The sequence below is a fragment of the Bos mutus genome, chromosome X (genome assembly GCF_027580195.1).
Source record: "Bos mutus isolate GX-2022 chromosome X, NWIPB_WYAK_1.1, whole genome shotgun sequence".
Taxonomy (NCBI): Eukaryota; Metazoa; Chordata; class Mammalia; order Artiodactyla; family Bovidae; genus Bos; species Bos mutus.
In genome coordinates, this window is record NC_091646.1 from 70,001,021 (window position 1) to 70,016,774 (window position 15,754).

Sequence of the window (15,754 nt, forward strand, 5' to 3'; positions counted from 1 at the left end):
CTTATCTTTGAAGAAGGAGGCAAGAATATACAATTGAGAAAAGACAGCCTCTTCAATAAGTGGCTCCCTGGTGGCTCAGACGGTAAAGTGTCTGCCTACAATGCAGGAGACCCAGGTTCAATCCCTGGGTCAGGAAGATCTCCTGGAGAAGGAAACGGCAACCCACTCCAGTACTCTTGCCTGGAAAATCCCATGGACGGAGGAGCCTGGTAGACTACAGTCCATGGGGTCGCAAAGAGTCGGGACACGACTGAGCAACTTCACTTTCAATAAGTGGTGCTGGCAAAACTAGACAGCTACATGTATTATAAAAGAATGAAACTGGAACACTTCCTAACACCATACATAAAAATAAACTCAAAATTGATTAAAGACTTTAATTTAAGGTCAGAAACTATAAAACTCTTAGAGGAAAACAGGCAGAACACTCTTTGACATAAATCACAGTAAGATCCTCTCTGACCCACCTCCTAGAATAATGGAAATAAAAACAAAAGTCAACACATGGGACCTAATTAAACTTAAAAGTTTTTGCATAACAAAGGAAACTATAAACAAGATGAAAAGACAACCCTCAGAAATGGAGAAAACAATTGCAAATGAAGCAACTGACAAAGGATTAATCTCTGAAAGATATAAGCAGTTCAAAATCAGAAAAACAAACAACCCAATCAAAATAGGCAGAGAACCTAAACAGACATTTCTCCAAAGATAACATACAGATGGCCAATAAACACATGAAAAGATGCTCAACATCACTCATTACTGCTGCTGCTGCTGCTGCTAAGTCGCTTCAGTCGTGTCCGACTCTGTGCGACCCCATGGACTGCAGCCCACCAGGCTTCTCCGTCCATGGGATTCTCCAGGCAAGAACACTGGAGTGGGTTGCCATTTCCTTCTCCAATGCATGAAAGTAGAAAGTGAAAGTGAAGTTGCTCGGTCATGTCTGACTCTTAGCAACCCCATGGACTGCAGACTACCAGGCTCCTCCATTCAAGGGATTTTCCGGGCAACAGTACTGGAGTGGGTTGCCATTGCCTTCTCCCTCACTCATTACTAGAGAAATGCAAATCAAAACTGCAATGAAGTATCACCTCACACCAGGTACTTCACAGCTGGTACTACTTCCCAGGTACTACTCAGATGGTAAAGAATTCATCTGCAATGCAGGAGACCTGGGTTTGATCTCTGGGTTGGGAAGTTTCCCTGGAGAAGGGAATGGCAACCGACTCTACTATTCTTGCCTGGAGAATTCCACGGACAGGGAGGCCTGGCGTGCTGCAATTCATGGGGTCAGAAAGAGTCGGACATGACTGAGTGACTAACACAAGTACACAAATCAGAATGACCACCATCAAAAAATAAATTCTTGGAGAAGATGTGGAGAAAGGGACCCTGTTGCCTTGTTGGTGGGAACATAACCTGATACAGCCACTACGGAGAACATGATGGAGATTCCTTAAAGACTAGGATAAAATGACCATATGATCCAGCAACCCCCTTACTAGAGAAATAAACTGAGAAAACCACAATTCTGAAATACACATATTCTGAATACACAATTCTGAAATACACCACAACGTTCACTGCAGTATTATTTACAACAGCAAGGACATGGAAGCAATGTAGATGTCCACTGAGAGACGAATGGATAAAGGAGTTGTGGTACATATATACAATGGAATATTCAGTCAGTTCAGTTAGTTCAGTTCAGTCGCTCAGTCGTGTCTGACTCTTTGCCACCCCATGAATTGCAGCACGCCAGGCCTCCCTGTCCATCACCAACTCCCGGAGTTCACTCAGACTCACGTCCATCGAGTCAGTGATGCCATCCAGCCATCTCATTCTCTGTCATCCCCTTCTCCTCCTGCCACCAATCCCTCCCAGCATCAGAGTCTTTTCCAATGAGTCAACCCTTCGCATGAGGTGGCCAAAGTACTGGAGTTGCAGCTTCAGCATCATTCCTTCCAAAGAAATCCCAGGGCTGATCTCCTTCAGAATGGACTGGTTGGATCTCCTTGCAGTCCAAGGGAACTCTCAAGAGTCTTCTCCAACACCACAGTTCAAAAGCATCAATTCTTCGGCACTCAGCCTTCTTCACAGTCCAACTCTCACATCCATACATGACCACTGGAAAAACCATAGCCTTGACTAGATGGACCTTTGTTGGCAAAGTAATGTCTCTGCTTTTCAATATGCTATCTGCTGCTGCTGCTAAGTCACTTCAGTCATGTCCAACTCTGCAGTGACCCTGGAGAAAAATTAAGTCTGCCCACCAAGTTTCCCGTCTATTTCCCTGGGATTCTGCAGGCAAGAACACTGGAATGGGTTGCCATTTTCCTTCTCCGATGCATCAAAGTGAAAAGTCAAAAGTGAAGTCATTCAGTCATGTCCGACTCTTCTTCCAGCAGACCATTTCTCATGGACTGCAGCCTACAGGATGACAATATACTCCTCCATCCAATTTTGGATTTTCTAGGCAAGAGCACTGGGTTTCTCAAGAGGCAGGTGCCATTGCCTTCTCCAAATATGCTATCTAGGTTGGTCAGTAAAATGCTTTTCTTCCAAGGAGTAAATAGATGTCTTTCTAATTTCTATGGCTGCAATCACTATCTGCAGTGATTTTGGAGCCCAAAAAATAAAGTCTGACACTGTTTCCACTGTTTAGAGAATTTTGAGCATCTATTTCCCATGAAGTGATGGGACCAGATGCCATGATCTTCGTTTTCTGAATGCTGAGCTTTAAGCCAACTTTTTCACTCTCCTGTTTCACTTTCATCAAGAGGCTTTTTAGTTACTCTTCACTTTCTGCCATAAGGGTGGTGTGTATATTGTCACCCTGCTTATTTAACTTCTATGTAGAGTACATATTGAGAAATGCTGGGCTGGAAGAAGCACAAGCTGGAATCAAGATTGCTGGGAGAAATATCAATAACCTCAGATATGCAGATGACAATGGAATATTACTCAGCCATAAAAAGGAATAAATTTGTGTCAGTTGTAGTAAGGTAGATGAACCTAGAGCGTGTTATACAGAGTGAATTAAGTCAGAAAGAGAAAAACAAATATGTATTAATGAATATATATGGAATCTAGAAAAATGGTACTGATAAACCTATCTGAATGGAAGGAATGAAGATACTAGATGACCTAGAGGGGTAGGATGCAGGGAGCATGGAAGGGAGGCTCAAGAGGGAGCAGATATGTAGAGTTATAACTAATTCACATTGTTGTATGGCAGAAACCAACATAACATTGTACAGCAATTACCCTCCAATTAAATAAAAACATTAAGTCACTAGAAAAGAAGAGAAAATGAACTCCAAATTATAAATTCTGTTCTTTCACTGTTTCTAAAGATTTCAAAGGGCTTCTCAAGTAGCAAAATATATTTTTGTTTCTAAGCCTTAGTTTTTCTTTTTTCTTGTCTTTAGCATAAATTATTGCTCAGATGATTAACAGCTATTTCTGTTCAAACTTTACTCACCTGAAGACACTCAAATTCCATCTTCCTGGTCAAAACATTTTGCTTTATCTTTTTGGGAGACAGGCCCCAACACACCTTTTCTATGTTGCATGAGGCTTTCCACCACAAAAGTGGATTTCTCTTACCATCCCAGGCTCAAAGTGCCTGCTGATCCTGTCCTGCTCTAATTCAGATGTTAGAAGTGTCTTTGTTTTTTTTTTAAAAGCCCTTCCTTTGAGGCAAGTTCATGGCCTCTGTTTCAGAGATGTAAGCCTGCCAGCACTGCCTCCCACACCACTGAGGGAGCCAGCTTCCTGATGGAGCAAGACATCCCAGCATGCCTTTGAAACCACAGCATGAGCAACATAGATGAATTAAATAGAAGCTCCCATGCAGAGACTTCACTCTTTTCAGCAAGTGATCAATAAATCTCAAGTATCCTAAAATAAAATTTCATAAACAGACTGGAATGGAATTTAAATGAATGGTTTTGATCTCCCTCAAACCAAGCTGAAAGCTTCTCTTTTCAAGGGCCTTCCCAAGTCCCAGCCACCATTTTAAAAAGCCAACTAATTAGGTTTGCTGTTTGCTGTTAAATGATGTAACTAAGGAGTCCTTTCATTGACAAACTGAGAATTGTTCAAAAATTTTGAGAGTATGAATTATTTAAAATTACTCAAAAATTACATCTTCCATCTGAATCTCCCAATCTAGAAACCTGTTGATTTTTGACAACCCTGCACATTCTAAGTCTAGCCATTAGCTGAAACCAACCATCTCCAATTCAGATCCATCTCTAAAATGAGACTGTCATTCACCTCAATTGCTCCAGCTCTCAAATCTTGTTTAAAATATTTCAATAATCTCTTCCTTGGTTGCCACACTCATGCAGCCACCTCCCACTGTGCAGGGAGACCTCAGAAAGCAATGACAAGCACACCCATCTCCTGCCAGGAAAACACCTTACAGATCTCCAATGATTCTGTGACAGAATTCCGTGTCCTGGTCTGGCCCATGCATGTGCCCTGACCCATGGCCTTCTGCCCACCACATCTCCTCCCATACTCCTCAAGGGCCCCTTTGCTCCTACCACCCCAGATGACTCCCTGTTTTCTGGATGCACCAGGATCCATCAGAGCCCCATGCTTCTGGGGCAGATGATTTTTCTCAAAGACCCCTTGGCTTTCCACCTGGCAAACTCCTACTTAACCTTCAAGTGCCACTATGAATGCCCCCTCTCTGGGTGTGGTGGGGGGCTTCTCCCCATGTACCCCAGGAAGTTAAGTGTGGCATTGCCTGTGTTCCCACAGCACATTTAGCATCTGCAATTCTTTCACATGTGGTCTGTGTGTTCCCCACCCCCAGTTAAGCAGGAGCTCCCCTGAGACATGAAGGTGTGCTACTCCTAGGTGGGTATGGATACTAACACTGGCAGAACCCCCTACTGCATGTCAGCTTCATCATGATCTCACACAAAGTACATGAACTTTAAGCCAGGCAACTCCTCAGTTTAAATCATAGATCCCGGCACCATCATCTTCTAGAAGCTTTGCTGTGGAACCTTGTGCTTCCTCGTCTGTAAACAACCAGCTTATGAGGAGGCAGGAGGCAGAACTAAGGAAGAATGACATGATACAAGAACACTGACTGGAGACATCCAGGTATGCATACATCAACAAGAACAATGACAAGACGGCTCTGACAGCCACTCTGTGCTGAGCATGTGGTCATGAACTGTCCATCATTACCAAGTGGTAACAGGACCATAGAGGCCATGGGAGATGACCAATGCCACCGGGCAAGTGCCAAGATGCAAACCCCCTGGGTATCTAACTATACACTCCAAACATCACTTCACTTACCTAAGTACCTGATATGTCATTTAATCCTTATCAAAATCCCTTTGACTTTCCTCACTTTGTGGATGAAAAACTGAGCCTCAAATAAATAATTTGCCCCAAATCATATAGTTACAAGGTAAACAAGCTAGGACTCAAACTCAAGTGTGTCTAAACTCAAAACACTTCAGTCAAAATCCCATGGGCATTTTATAAAAGGTGCAAACATACTTTAAAATGGAAAACTGACAGGAATCTCAGGAAAAGTACGTCTGTGGCAGTGATTCAATATTAAGCCAGGTTCCCCCTGGTCAAGATGATCAGGAAAACTTCCTGGAAGGATTTTAAAAGTATTTAAAAACAAAAGTGGACACTAAAGAAATGAAAATTATTACTGGAAACCAAAACTAATGGCTCGAGAGCACTCAGGACAAGGCTGAAGTCAGCAGACCGGGGACAGAGAATTTTGGGGCACTTGGGGAACCAGGGATAGTCACAATGGAGAGAAGAGAAGGCAGGGGTGTGCACCATGTCAGCAGCAACAGAGGACCTCAGCAAAACAGAGCAGACCCGGTCCTGGTGAGAATGAGCCATGATAATAAGCAGGTGGGAAGTGTGAAGACTGATCCAGGCTCTTGCCCAAAGCAGGTGGTGGCAGTCCTTGGCTCAGAGGCAGGCTTCCCGAGAGCTGAGGGGCACAGGTGGGGGCCACAGGGCCCCAGTGCAGAGGCAGGTGAAAGGAAGCCACAGTCATGCCTTCAAGAAGGAAGGATCACGTGACATTTTGCAAAGGAGTCTGATTTCAGATAAGCTGAATCTCAGATGTCAGTGGAACATGGAGGTCAAGGCTTTCAGCAGGCAGACATGCACAATCAGAGCCTGCAGATGTGATGGGAGGTGGGCACTTGCATGCAAGCCAGTCCATATGCACACACGTGTGTGTAAAGACAAGGGGATGGGGAAGAATTGTAAGGACTCTACTTTCTGTCAATACATTTTAGCATCAGGAAGAAGAAAGGAGAAAAAAATCCTGTTTTATAGCAAGTGAGTGAAAGGGAGTTTCCAGGAAGTATTGTTTAAAATGGCCTGAGATCCAGCTAGAAGTAAGGAAAATGAATTCTCAAAATTAAGGGAATAGTTATCATTTCAGAAATATCTGAAATATGTTGATGGGCTTGGAAATTGGACAGTAAAGGAAAAAATACTGGTAGAAAAGTAGAAGCAAGTTTTCCGGACGTCTTGTAAAAAGAAAAAAATCAGTCCACATAAGATAAAATCAAGGAAGATCACATAAAACTATAGACTTCCCACTGAAATGAGAAGGAGTCCCAGCACAGAATGAGTGGGTTGGATGGTTGCTGAGAAGAAGGAAAGACATTTGAAACAGGGAAGGACCAACAGCAGGTGGCAGGGGATTAAACGTGTGCTGAGCGGTCAAGAGTAAGCAAGCAGCTCAGAAAAGGCCTCCTGAAAGTTCTGTGGACTTCCTGCAAAAACTGCTGACAGCTCTGAGGAGGAGAGTCAGAAGTCACGAGCAGTAAGGTGGAAAATCCAGGAGGTCACACACTGAGAATGCAAGCTCATCTCTGCACAGACCTGCTTAGTAGAGCAGCAAGGGTTCCAGAAACAGAATTTCCTAATTGGTATGTAGCACGACTTTGTTTCTATGGACGGGATCTGAGCCTGGGCCTCCAGCTCACAGAGGAAGAAACAGGCTAATGGGCCATCATGCTGAGGTTCCCAGTGATATGAGAGCAGGGAGAGGGAGGGGACAGCCTGGTAGGAAGGTGCTGTATGACACTACTGATGCACACACAAACACAGACTCACTATGAAATCAAGGGAAACAATGAGAAGACCAACAAACATAGGGATTTCAAATAACTATCATCTGATAAAAAGAAACCAATTTTAAGTTCAGTTCAGTTGCTCAGTCATGTCCAACTCTCTGTGACCCCATGGACTGCAGCATGCCAGGCTTGCCGATCCATCACCAACCCCCAGAGCTTGCTCAAACTCATGTCCATCAAGTCAGTGATGCAATCCAACTATCTCATCCTCTGTTGTCCCCTTCTCCTCCCGCCTTCAATCTTTCCCAGCATCAGAGTCTTTTCTAGTGAGTCAGTTTTTCACATCAGTTGGCCAAAATACTGGAGTTTCATCTTCAACATCAGTCCCTCCAGTGAACATTCAGGGCAGATTTCCTTTAGGATTGACTGGTTTGAATTCCCTGCAGTCCAAGGGACTCTCAAGAGTCTTCTCCAAAACGACAGTTAAAGAGCATCAATTCTTTGGTGCTCAACTTTATGATCCAACTCTCACATACATACATGACTACTGGAAAAACCATAGCTTTGACTAGACTGACCTTTGTAGGTCAACTAAAGTCTCTGCTTTTTAATATGTTGTCTAGGATGGTCATTGCTTTTCTTCCAAGAAGCAAGCATCTTTTAATTTCATGGATTCAGTCACTATCTGCAGTGATTTTAGTCCCAAGAATATAAAGTCTGTCACTGTTTCCATTGTTTCCCCATCTATTTGCCATGAAGTGATGGGACCAGATGCAATTAACTTTGTTTTCTGGATGCTGTTTTAAGCCAATCTTTTTCTCTCTCCTCTCTCACTTTCATCAAGAGGCTCTTTAATTCCCCTTTTTTCTGCAATAAGGGTGGTCTCACCTACATATCTGCCCACTTCAGTACTCTTGCCTGGAAAATCCCATGGATGGAGGAGCCTGGTAGGCTGCAGTCCATGGGGTTGTGAAGGGTCAGACATGACTGAGCGACTTCACTTTCACTTTTCACTTTCCTGCATTGGAGAAGGAAATGGCAGCCCACTCCAGTGTTTTTGCCTGGAGAATCCCAGGGACGGGGGAGCCTGGTAGGCTGCCGTCTATGGGGTCACACAGAGTCCAACAGGACTGAAGTGACTTAGCAGCAGCAGCACCTGCATATCTGAGGTTATTAATATTTATCCCTGAAATCTTGATTCTAGCTTGTGCTTCATCTGGCCTGGCATTTCATATGATGTACTCTGCATATAAGTTAAATAAGCCAGGTGACAATATAGAACCTTGACATACTCCTTTCCCAATTTGGAAACAGTCCATTGTTCCATGTCTGGTTGTAACTGCTGCTTCTTGACCTGCATACAGATTTCCCAGTAGGCAGGTAAGCTGGTTTTGTATTCTCATCTAAGAATTTTCCAGTTTGGATCATTGAAAAAGCAAGAGAGATCCAGAAAAACATCTATTTCTGCTATATTGACTATGCCAAAGCCTTTGACTGTGTGGATCACAAGAAACTGTGGAAAATTCTTCAAGAGATGGGAATACCAGACCACCTGACCTGCCTCCTGAGAAATCTGTATCCAGGTCAAGAAGCAACAGTTAGAATGGGGCATGGAACAACAGACTGGTTTCAAATTGGGAAAGGAGACTGTCAAGGATGTATATTGTCACTATGCTTATTTAACTTATATACAGAGTACATCATGAGAAACGCTGGGCTGGATGAAGCACAAGCTGAATCAAGACTGCTGGGAGAAATATCAATAACCTCAGATATGCAAATGACACCACCCTTATAGTAGAAAGTGAAGAAGACTAAAGAGCCTCTTGATGAAAGTGAAAGAGGAGAGAGAAAAAGTTGGCTTAAAACTCAACATTCAGAAAACTAAGATCATGGCATCCAGTCTCATCACTTCATGACAAACAGATGGGGAAACAGTAGGGAAAAAAAGCAGTGGCAGACTATATTTTTGGGGGCTCCAAACTCACTGCAGATGGTGACTGCAGCCATGAAATTAAAAGATGCTTGCTCCTTGGAAGAAAATCTATGACCAACCTATTAAAAAGCAGAGACATTACTTTGCCAACAAAGGTCTGTCTAGTCAAAGCTATCGTTTTTCTAGTAGTCATGTATGGATGTGAGAGTTATAAAGCTGAGTGCCAAAGAATTGACGCTTTTGAACTGTGGTGTTGGACAAGACTCTTGAGAGTCCCTTGGACTGCAAGGAGATCCAATCAGTCCATCCTAAAGGAGATCAGTCCTGGTGTTCATTGGAGGGACTGATGCTGAAGCTGAAACTCCAATACTTTGGCCACCTGATGCAAAGAATTGACTCATTTGAAAAGACCCTGATGCTGGGTAAGATTGAAGGCAGGAGGAGAAGGGGATGACAGAGTATGAGATGGTTGTATGGCATCACTGACTCAATGGACATGAGTTTGACTAAACTCCGGGAGTTGGTGATGGACAGGGAGGCCTGGCATGCTGCACTCCATGTGGTCGCAAAGAATCGATACAACTGAGCGACTGAACTGGACTTGCATGAAACGTTCCCTGAGTATCTCTAATTTTCTTGGAGATCTCTCATCTTTCTCATTCTATTTTTTTCCTGTTTCTTTGTGTTGATCACTAGGAAGGCTTTCTTATCTCTCCTTGCTATTCTTTGGAAATCTGCATTCAGATGGATATATCTTTCTTTTACTCTATTGCCTTTCACAACTCTTCTTTTCTCAGCTTCTTGTAAGCCCTCCTCAGACAACCATTTTGCCTTTTTGCATTTCTTTTTCTTGGGGATGGTCTTGATCACTGTCTCCTGTACAATGTCATGAACCTCTGTCTATAGTTCTTCAGGAGCTCTATCAGATCTAATCCCTTGAATCTGTCACGTCTACTGTATAAATGTAAGGGATTTGATTTAGGTCATACCTGAATGGTCTAGTGGTTTTCCCTACTTTTTTCAATTTAAGTCTGAATTTGGCAATAAGGAGTTCATGATCTGAGCCACAGTCAACTCCTAGTCTTTTTTTTTTTTTTTTTTGCTGACTGTATAGTGGGAAAGACTAGGGATCTCTTCAAGAAAATCAGAGATACCAAAGGAACATTTCATGCAAAGATGGGCTCGATAAAGGACAGAAATGGTATGGACCTAACAGAAGCAGAAGATATTAAGAAGAGATGGCAAGAATACACAGAAGAACTATACAAAAAAGATCTTCATGACCCAGATAATCACGAGGGTGTGATCACTGACCTAGAGCCAGACATCCTGGAATGTGAAGGCAAGTGGGCCTTAGAAAACATCACTAATGAACAAAGCTAGTGGAGGTCATGGAATTCCAGTTGAGCTACTCCAAATCCTGAAAGATGATGCTGTGAAAGTGCTGCACTCAATATGCCAGCAAATTTGGAAAAAGCAGTGGCCACAGGACTGGAAAAGGTCAGTTTTCATTCCAATCCCAAAGAAAAGCAATGCCAAAGAATGCTCAAACTACCGCACAATTGAACTCACCCACATGCTAGTAAAGTAATGCTCAAAATTCTCCAAGCCAGGCTAGCAATATGTGAACCATGAACTTTCTGATGTTCAAGCTGGTTTTAGAAAAGACAGAGGAACCAGACATCAAATTGCCAACATCCGCTGGATCACAGAAAAAGCAAAAGAGTTCCAGAAAAACATCTATTTCTGCTTTATTGACTATGCCAAAGCCTTTGACTGTGTGGATCACAATCAACTGTGGAAAATTCTGAAAGAGATGGGAATACCAGACCACCTGATCTGCCTCTTGAGAAACCTGTATGCAGGTCAGGAAGCAACAGTTAGAACTGGACATGGAACAACAGACTGGTTCCAAATAGCAAAAGGAGTTCATCAAGGCTGTATATTGTCACCCTGTCTATTTAACTTATATGCAGAGTACATCATGAGAAATGCTGGACTGGAAGAAACACAAGCTGGAATCAAGACTGCCAGGAGAAATATCAATAACCTCAGATATGCAGATGACACCACCCTTATGGCAGAAAGTGAAGAGGAACTCAAAAGCCTCTTGATCAAAGTTAAAGCGGAGAGTGAAAAAGTTGGCTTAAAGCTCAACATTCAGAAAACGAAGATCATGGCATCCGGTCCCATCACGTCATGGCAAATAGATGGGGAAACAGTGGAAACAGTGTCAGACTTTATTTTTCTGGGCTCCAAAATCACTACAGATGGTGACTGCAGCCATGAAATTAAAAGACACTTACTCCTTGGAAGGAAAGTTATGACCAACCTAGATAGCATATTCAAAAGCAGAGACATTACTTTCCAACAAAGGTTCGTCTAGTCAAGGCTATGGTTTTTCCTGTGGTCATGTATGGATGTGAGAGTTGGACTGTGAAAAAGGCTGAGGGCCAAAGAATTGATGCTTTTGAACTATGGTGTTGGAGAAGACTCTTGAGAGTCCCTTGGACTGCAAGGAGTTCCAACCAGTCCATTCTGAAGGAGATCAGCCCTGGGATTTCTTTGGAAGGAATGATACTAAAGCTGAAACTCCAGTACTTTGGCCACCTCATGCGAAGAGTTGACTCACTGGAAAAGATTCTGATGCTGGGAGGGATTGGGAGCAGGAGGAGAAGGGGAGGACAGAGGATGAGATGGATGGATGGCATCACTGACTGTATGGACATGAGTTTGAGTGAACTCTGGGAGTTGGTGATGGACAGGGAGGCCTGGTGTGCTGTGATTCATGGGATCGCAAAGAGTCGGACACGACTGAGCGACTGATCTGATAGAGCTTCTCCCAGAGAAGGCAATGGCACCCCACTCCAGTACTCTTGCCTGAAAATCCCATGGACGGAAGAGCCTGGAAGGCTGAAGTCCATGAGGTCGCTGAGGGTCGGGCACGGCTGAGCGACTTCACTTTCACTTTCCTGCATTGGAGAAGGAAATGGCAACCCACTCCAGTGTTCTTGCCTGGAGAATCCTAGGGATGGGGGAGCCTGGTGGGCTGCCATCTATGGGGTTGCACAGAGTCGGACATGACTGAAGTGACTTAGCAGCAGCATAGAGCTTCTCCATCTTTGACTGCAAAGAATATAATCAATTTGATCTAAATATTGACCATCTAGTAATGTCCATATGTAGAGTCTTCTCTTGTGTTGTTGAAAGAGGGTGTTTGTTATGATCAGTGTGTTCCCTTGGCAAAACTGTTAGCCTTTGCCCTCTTCAATTTGTACTCCAAGGCCAAAGTTGCCTGTTACTGCAGGTTATCTCTTGACTTCCTACTTTTGCATTCTAGTCCCCTAGTTGACTCATTGGAAAAGACTCTGATGCTGGGAGGGATAGGGGGCAGGAGGAGAAGGGGATGACAGAGGATGAGATGCCTGGATGGCATCACTGACTCGATGGACGTGAGTCTGAGTGAACTCCGGGAGTTGGTGATGGACAGGGAGGCCTGGCGTGCTGCACTTCATGGGGTCGCAAAGAGTCGGACACACCGAGCGACTGAACTGAACTGATGATGAAAAAGACATCTTTTTTTTTTTTTTGTTAGTTCTAGAAGGTCTTGTAGGTTATCAGAGAATTGTTCAGCTTCTTCAGCATTAGTGGTTGGGGCATAGACCTGGATTACTGTCATACTGAAAGATTTGCCTTGGAAATGAACAGAGATCTTTCTGTCATTTTTGTGATTGCACCCAAGTACTGCATTTTGGACTTTTTGTTGACTATGAGGGCTACTCCATTTCTTCCAAGTTATTCTTGCCCACTGTAGTAGATATAATGGTCATCTGAATTAAATTAGCCCATTCCAGTCCATTTTAGTTTGATTCCTAAAATGTTGATGCTCATTCTTGCCATCTCCTGTTTGACCACTCCCAATTTAGCTTGATTCGTGGATCTAACATTCCACGTTCCTATGCAATTGTGTTCTTTAAAGCATTGGACTTTACTTCCATCACCAGTCACATCCACAACTGGGTACCGTTTCCACTTTAGCTCAGCCTCTTCATTTTTTTGGAGCTATTTCTCCACTCTCCTCCAGTAGCGTATTGGACACCTACCGACTTGGGATGTTCATCTTTCAGTGTCATATCTTTTTGTCTTTTCATACTGTTCATGGGGTTCTCAAGGCAAGAATACTGAAGTGATTTGCCATTCCCTTCTCCAGTGGACCACATTTTGTCAGAACTCTCCACCATGACTTGTCCATCTTGGTGACCCTACATGACATGGCTCATAGTTTCCACTGGGTTTAGACAAGGCTATGATCCAAGTGATCAGTTACTTTTCTGTAACTGTGGTTTCCATTATGCCTGCCCTCTGGTGGATAAGAATAAGAGGCTTGTAGAAGCTTCCTGATGGGACGGAGTGGATGTGGGGTATCTGGGTCTTGGTCTGATGGGCAGGGCCATGTTCAATAAATCTTTAATCCAATTTTCTGCTGATGGGTGGGGCTGTGTTCCCTCCCTGCAGTTTGATCTGAGGCCATACTATGGTAGCAGTTATGGCAGCAACCTCCTTCAAAAGGACTTATGCAGGCACTGTTGTATTCAATGTCCCTGATCCCATGGCAGGTCAGTGTTGACCCATGCCTCTGCCCGAGACTCCTGGACACTCACAGGCAAGTCTGGCTCAGTCTCTTGTGGGGTCACTGCTCCCTTCTCCTGGGTCCCAGTGCACACAAGGTTCTGTTTGTGCTCTCCAAGAGTCTGTTTCTCCGGTCCTGTGTAAGTTCTGTAATCAAATCCCACTGGCCTTCAAGGTCAAATTCCCTGGGGTTCTCAGTCCCTTTTCCAGATCTCCAGGTTAGGAAATCTGTTGCAGGCCCTAGAACTTTCATAACAGTACAAGAACTTCTTTGGGATAATTGTTCTCCAGTTTGTGGGTTGTCTGCTCAGTGGTTCTGTGGTGGGGCTCACACTCCACGCCTCCCAGGTCTGCTGCAGCCAGAGCCCCTGTCCCCAGGCCAGGCCACTGCTAACCCATGCTTTTGCAGGAGAAAATCAAACACTCAAATGCAGGGACCCCAGTCTCTTATGGGATCCCTGGATCCTGGTGCACACAAGGTTTTGTTTGAGCCCTCCAAGCATCTCTGGCAGTTATGGAGTTTGATTCTAAACGTGATTTTGCCCCTCCTACCATCTTACTGGGGCTTCTCCTTTGCCTGTGGACGTGGTGTATCTTTTTTTGGTGGGATTTCAAACAACTATGAACTGATAAAAAGAAACCAACTTTAAGTTAAAGGTAGAAGTAAAAGAAATCAGTGGGGTGAGAGGAATAATAGCTCAGAGTATCAAAAGGTCCCAGAGAAGGTCACACTGGTTTATGCCTCTCCTGGGGGAGAGACCAGGGCTGAATTAGATGGAGGGGAGTGTGGTGTATATGCTATCAACGTCAGGGCCCTTGGAGGTAGCCACCCATGAGGAGGAACAAGCAAAGAAGGCTGAGAGCCAGGGCTGCCTGGCAACAGCATCCTTGGTCCCTCTGCTGGGACCACAGAGTCCTGCTCAGGGAGGGGCAGAGCACTGCTCATTAGCAATCCAGTCTCATAATTAGATACTGACCAACGCCAAGCTGGGGGCTCCCCTTGTGGCTCAGACAGTAAAGAATCTGCCTGCAATGCAGGAGACCTGGGTTTGATCCCTGGGTTGGGAAGATCCCTTGGAGAAGGGAATGGCTACCCACTCCAGTATTCTTGCCTAGAGAATCCCATGGACAGAGGAGCCTGGTAGGCTACAGTCCCTGGGGTCAAGAAGAGTTGCACACAATGCCAAGCTAGGGTGAGAATATCCAAATGCCTGTAATGAAACATTCTTCACTAGAAGGAAGCACTACGGAAAACTGCATTCCTGAGTTTTCTGGACCAGACGCCCTCCCTTGAAATCCAGGCTTCCCATATTGGAGCCTATGCTTTCTCAAAGTTATTAGCAGAAGGTGAGTTTTGTTGAGTCTCTTTATAGAAACAGAAGCTAAAATAGAGACTCAGCCTTAAAATGTGTCACCAACCACCTGCAGTCATTGGGAAGCCAGGTAAAAATCCATGACAAGCTCTACTTCTTACAGACAAGGTGCCTGAATGGTGATTCCAGGGAGACTGATGGGATGATTAGTGGTCAGAGCTGCCACTATGGCCACAGCTACGGTCATGATTTCTGAGACAAGCTACTCTCCAGAGTGCAAACACAGTTACACAAAACAGAGGCCCTGAGCAGCCATTTCTAAAGACCAAGGATTTGGACTTCCCTGGTGGTCCAGTGGTTAAGAATCTGCCTGCAGGGGACATGGGTTCAATCCCTGATCTGAGAAGATTCCACACGCTGTGGGGCAACTAAGCCCATGTGCCACAATTACTGAGCCCAAGCTCTACTGAAGGCTGCAAGTTCAAAAGCCCTTGCTCTGCAACAAAAGAAGCCACTACAATGAGAAGCTCACACACCACAACTAGAGAGAAGCCCCCACTTGCCACAACTAGAAAAAAAAGCCCTCCCAAAGACCCAGCACAAACAAAAATAAATAAATGAATAACATTTAAAAAATAATAACAATAAAGACCAAGTTGTTAACATAGGAAGGGTCCTGTTAGAACCTGTGCATTTGCCTTAGACCATACTTGTGAGATGTATGGGCTTCCCTGTAGCTCAGTTGGTAAAGAATCCATCTGCAATGCAGGAAACCCTGGTTG

At 44.2% G+C, this 15,754-nt stretch overlaps 1 protein-coding gene and 1 non-coding gene across 2 annotated transcripts in view; one reads left to right on the forward strand and one right to left on the reverse strand.

The window, feature by feature from the left end:
• The window catches only part of FMN2 (formin 2), a 159,134-nt gene that overhangs the window by 141,185 nt on the left and 2,195 nt on the right, over positions 1 to 15,754 (reverse strand). The window lies entirely within an intron of this gene.
• Positions 65 to 137, forward strand: TRNAC-ACA (transfer RNA cysteine (anticodon ACA)). The gene has a single exon. It is a non-coding gene; the product is annotated as a tRNA-Cys (tRNA).